At 44.2% G+C, this 6049-nt stretch overlaps 1 annotated feature.

Moving 5' to 3' along the window:
- Window positions 1909-2954: an enhancer, noted in NCBI's record as "VISTA enhancer mm554". NCBI's record gives its function as "enhancer in: midbrain (mesencephalon)[6/11]" and the evidence as "EXISTENCE:transgenic organism evidence [ECO:0001131][PMID:17130149]".

Below are 6049 nucleotides of genomic sequence, written 5' to 3'. Positions count from 1 at the left end.
GCGTGAAGGTCACACTTCCTTTGTTTCGGGTAATGGGAGCATCTTTCCTCGTGAAGAAGGAAAAGACTCCTTGACACTCGTTTGTGGAGGCAAGCTTGTGCTCTGGGGCTGATGCTGATGTTCATTGTCCTTTAGTTAGCTCAGTAATTTCCTTTCTCTCTCTCTCTCTCTCTCTCTCTCTCTCTCTCTCTCTCTCTCTCTCTCTCTCTCTCTGAGTGTGTGTGTGTTTTAACACATGTCCCATTTAGGATGACATAAGAGGCTACTTAGACATCCATACATTTTCTAAAGAAAGTCAGAGTAAAATGAAGCCTGCAAAGCCTTCCTGACAACCAAGGAGGTTGTGCAAAGGAGAGTTCACCTCTGAGTCCACAGTATAAAAACAAACCTATTGTCAAGGATGCGCCTATTCGGATAGAGCTGTGAGGCTTTCTCCGGGCCTGCCCTGGAGAACTGAGACGTCCCCTTTCAAAATCAGGCCCACAAGAACGGACATTGTAGGGTTTCTGAAGCCCACCTGTTTGGTGGCTGTCATCCTACTCAAAAGTGTGAGGCCAGTTTCATAAACCAGAGCCAAAGAAAAGCAGAGAAATAGCAACAAAGCCCAGAGATGACTATTCTCTCTTAGCTAATACTAGTCTAAGCACTGGTGTTAGTAAATAGATCACACTTTGTCTTTAAGAGTTCATGATGGGAGGTTCATGATGGGAGACTGCAGAGAGGCCTCCTTTTGATTCCCCTGACTATGTTTAGTGGTGTGCACTTGTAACCCCAGTGCTGGAGAAGCAGGGTCAGGCAGATCCCTAAGATACATTGTACATCCAGCCCAGCCAATTTGTAGAGTGCAGGCCAATCAGAGACCTTGCCTCACACAATGGTGCAGATGGCGACTACCTTAGTTTCTTTTCCTGTTTTTATGTTAAAATACTCCCACAGAGCAACTTAGCAGAAAACAGGCTTATTCTGGCTCACAGTCTGCAGGTCAAACTGTGGTAGGACAGAAAGTTAAGCTCGGAAGGGTGTGAAGCTGACTGGAGTCACAATGCGTCTCTCCAATCAAGAAGCAAAAAACAACGCAAGCAGAAATTTCAGTGCTCAGCTCCTTTCTTCACCTTATAAAGCCTGTGAACGACCTGTCCAGGGAACGGTCACACCCACAATGCAGATGAGTCTTCCCCATCAATGGGTGCCGTTAAGTTGTCTCCCACAGGCAGGCCCAGGGGCTCATCTAGAGGATTCTATATTTGGTCTGCTTGACAATTAACAGTCACCACCCCAGCACCTGTGGAACAACACCCAAAGTTGTTCTCAGGCTGCCACTTAAGCGCTCCCATGTACTTGCATGCACACACATATAGACACACACACACAGACACACACACACAGACACACACACACAGACACACACACACACACACACACACACACACACGGCGAAAGCATATTGAACACGGTGTGTGTAGGTCTGAGTCTAGGAGGATTAAGGACTAAAGAGGAGCAGTGCAGAAAGGTCTTCTAAGGCATGAAACCTTTCGAACAAGATTAACCGAAATAGCACTCGTCCCAACAGAGGTGTGGAGAAAAAAACCTCTCTACCTGTGCCAAGACAAACTGATGTGGACAGGCGGGGAGTTAGGAGCAGGTTTTTGTTGGGGAACATGTAATGCTTGAGATGATCTAATTCATTTTTAAATCTTCCATATGAGTTCAGCCCAAAGCTGCCCTGGGTCCCAGCTTAGCCATTCAGGGAGGCTGGCATGCTCAGCTCTGAGTCCCTGTGAGCTTCCCTGTCACCTCCCCTGGGGACTATCTGAGGTGGAAATGAGTTCATCAGGCCGCCTTTGGGGGGAGCTGCTGGGCTGTCCCCTGCAGTGTGAATTGCTCTTTTGCAAATCAGTGCATGCCTTGCTCCCCCATCTGCTTCCTATATCGCCTTCTCTTCCTGTACAAGAGAAAGTCTCACTTTTATTGTGAAATAAAGAGAAAATTAAGGGCTCCTATGTGGAAAAGGTTCTCCCTTGACCTGTGCACGTTCCATTTATACACCCACAGTGTACAGTGGAGACACACATATAAAGCTGCCTGGTTGCTACATTTTAAAGGGCTTGTCGGAATTTATTTTAGTCATCTGACTTATGAAGCCAGGCAACATCTGATTTACAGAAACCACACTCCTCCTGTTTGGATAATGACTGCATCAATATGACCTCTCTCTCTCTCTCTCTCTCTCTCTCTCTCTCTCTCTCTCTTTCACTCATCTGCCTCTGTCTCTCTGTGTGTCTCTGTCTCTCTCCCCTTGCTCCCTTTTTATGTGTACTCATCTGTCTCTGTCTCTCTCTGTCTTTGTCTCTCTCTGTCTCTGTCTATCTCTGTCTCTGTCTCTCTACCCTTGCCCCCTTTTTGTGTGTACTCATCTGTCTCTGTCTCTCTGTCTGTCTGTCTGACTGTCTGTCTGTCTGTCTGTCTGTCTGTCTCTCTCTCTCTCTCTCTCTCTCTCTCTCTCTCTCTCTCTCTCTCTGTGTGTGTGTGTGTTGTGTGTGTAAGAAAAAGTGTGAGGGAAGACTTGGGTTTGCAAACAAAATGGTCTGAAAGAAGAGCCTTCTGAAATTGTCATCTCCAGGGTCTGTCTCTCTCCCCCTGAAAGCAGCTGTGTTCCCTCAGAATTGCAGGAGACTCTCTGGAGGCTTGGCACCCTGGTGTGAGGACAGTCACCAGAGACACATTGTCTGTAGTGTTAATATGCAAATAACATGGACACTGCCACTGGTTTAATCTCCCAGTTGGCATCTGAACACAGGCAGTTGTTCTAAAGTCATAATTAGCTGAACCCTCAGGGGAATCTCTTTCCAAGATGCATGTGAGTGCTTATGAGTGTCATCAGGATGCCTCTGTAGCCAGTTCATTCAACTAACTAGACACCTGGCAGTGCTCTGGTGTCTTTTGGACTGCTTCCATAGGATGGACGTGGACATTATCAGCACTGCCCACAATCTGTACAGGAATTCCAGGGTGATGTCACACTATGAGAAACTTTTATTTATTTCTAAGGTTTATTTTCTACTAACAGAAAAATAGAGATTCACATGATTTTTACAGTATGGTGTGCTTATACCTAGGGATATATTGTAGAGATATAACTGCCTACGGGCAAAACCAGCAAAGACTAATTTGAACCTTTGGCAGTGATGTGTGTGTGTGTGTGTGTGTGTGTGTGTGTGTGTGTGTACATCCAGTGGCAGATCTTTGACTGCACCTGCCTTAGTTCATGTCCATCCACAGCTATGAATCTGGGATGACCCTTTTAAGATGTCTCAAGCTGGGATCAAAGAGACTAGACTGTAACACCTATTCACCAGCCACTCTGTGTGGATTGTTTTAGCAAGTGGTTTTCGGCACAGCAGAGGTAATCATAGGCCGGTTGGGGTCTTGGGTCTTTGGTCTGTCTACAAAGCACTGTGGCTGTAAGAAGCCTGGCTTTCAGTGTAGAAGGGGTGGTCTGAGAGTTATATCACAGAATTGCTGATCCTGCTGAAAAGACAATACCTCTTGACAGACCAGATAAGAGACTTACAGACCAAGATCAGTTATTCTGAAGAAAAATAAAACTGGCTGTGTTTTGAAGACTAAAATGTTATGATATTCAAAATCAAATTAGATGTAAGCCATACAGAAATTGCTAGGCTTGCAGGTCAAGTGAACTTTATAAAATTGGCATGTTAAGAGGCCTTAAAATTGGCAGTGTTGTGCGGAACACAGTATTATCAACGCTCAGAAACATTGAAATGGAGAGGGAGTCTGCAGGCAAAATTGTTTTGTGTGTGTCTTTCATGTTCCATTTCGTGTAACAGAAAATGAAATTGGAAATTACAGACTCTGTGTAGTGAGTATGAATTATTTAAGAACTGGCTTCTAATTAGTGGTCCAGTCTCAGAGGAAGTGCTCTGTCCCCACCTCAGAGAGCTGGCAGCCTGTATTCTCTGGCCTTTCAGGCTATGATGAAAGTGTTGGAGCATCCTTGTTTTTATGGATCACCCTCATGCTCTTGTCATTAACCAACCAACTTCTACTTATTTTTATTTATCTTTAATTAATTAATTAATTAATTAACATCCCTAACACTGCTCCCCCTCCCAGTCACCCCCTGTCAGAGTCCATCCCACCCATCCTCCCTTCTTTTCTCCTATGAGAGGGTGGAGCCCCCTGGGTATCTCCCCACCATGGCACATCAAGTTTCTTGCCGGATTTGGTGCATCCTTGCCCTCCTTAGGCCAGACAAGGCTCCTGTGAAGACTGAGCTGCCTGTTGGCTGTATATGTGATGAGGGGATCTTTCCAGCCTGTGTATGTTCTTTGGTTGGTAGCTCAGACTCTGAGATTTTCCAGGGGTTCAGGTTTGTTTCCTGTGGGGGATGGGAATCTTTTACAGGGCTTTCAGTCCCTCTCCATAAGTGTCCCCAGTGTCTGTCTAAAGTTTGGCTCTGGGCTTCTGTCTTAGTCAGGGTTTCTATTCCTGCACAAACATCATGACCAAGAAACAGTTGGGGAGGAAAGGGTTTATTCGGCTTACACTTCCATACTGTTGTTCATAACCAAGGAAGTCAGGACTGGAACTCAAGCAGGTAAGAAAGCAGGAGCTGATGCAGAGGCCATGGAGGGATGTTCTTTACTGGCTTGCTTCCCCTGGCTTGCTCAGTTTGCTCTCTTATAGAACCAAGACTACCAGCCCAGAGATGGTCCCACCCACAAGGGGCCTTTCCTCCTTGATCACTAATTGAGAAAATGCCTTACAGTTGGATCTCATGGAGGCATTTCCTCATCTGAAGCGCCTTTCTCTGTGATATCTCCAGCTGTGTCAAGTTGACATAAAACTAGCCAGTACAGCTTCTATATGTGTTTCAGTCCTCTGCTGGGTGGAGCCTATCAGAGGACAGTTATGCTAGGCCCTTGTATGCAAACAAAACAGAATATCATTAATAATGTCAGTGATTGGTGCTGGCCCATACGCTGGGTTTCAAGTTGGACTGGTTATTGGTTGGCCTTTCCTTCAGTTTCTGCTCTATCCCTGCATTTCTTTTAGATGGGATACATTTTGGGTCAAAAGTTTCATGGATGTGTTGCTGTCCTTATCCTTCCATTGGGGGTCCTACCTGGCTACAGGAGGCTGCCTCTTCAGGCTCCATGTCCTCACTGTTAGGCATTTCAAAACTTCTACTTATAATCGTATTGAGAGGTTGCATTCAGAGGCTCATTGCCAGGTCCTTAGTGAGGGCTGGGATTATCTTCCTATGTTGGAAAAAGATCCCCGTTGCTTGGGGACACTGTAGGTACTGTGCACACTTCAGCGTGTTCCTGAATCACACTTAGCCTTACTTCCACTAGCTGCTGCCTGGAAGCTCTCATTTCTTACTGGCTGCTCCTTCCTGGCACCTGTGACAGACTGGTGTGTTCCTGACAAGTTGCTCCTTGATGCTCCGGTTTGAAGTACAGGTAGTTTTAAGTCTGGGAGTCTAAAATGTACACAATTCAGTGTTCTCTTGGAACAAAAGCAGAACACTCAACTACATGTTAAAGCCAAGTATTTTAAAAAAGTGTCTGTTTAGAAAAAAATTCAGTTATTACCAAATACATCAGCAAAATAATATTTAGTAATTAATTGTCTGATATGCTCCATGTGTTATTCATTACAGTTTTCAGAGGAAATAGAAGGCTAATTCAACTTCTTTTCTAGCTTGTTTAATTATAGATGGAAAGACTATATTTTTCATAGATGCAAGAAACTTTTCTAAATTATTAGTTTTGTATATATATATATATAACTAATATCAAATATTAGTTATATGTGTGTGTATATAAAATACTTTAACCTTATTAGTAATCTTTTGCTGATTTTAAAATTGTTATTCTGAGGACATTTTCTACCAAATTTCACAAATTTCCTTAGTCTACAATATTTTCTGGAACGGAATCTATTTTTACTGAGAATTTCTTTCTTATTAATGATTTTATTTATTTACATTCCAGCCCTTGCTCCCCTTTCAGTCACCCCCCTC

The sequence above is a fragment of the Mus musculus genome, chromosome 3, assembly GCF_000001635.26.
Source record: "Mus musculus strain C57BL/6J chromosome 3, GRCm38.p6 C57BL/6J".
Taxonomy (NCBI): Eukaryota; Metazoa; Chordata; class Mammalia; order Rodentia; family Muridae; genus Mus; species Mus musculus.
This window is presented reverse-complemented; position numbering and strand designations above follow the sequence as displayed.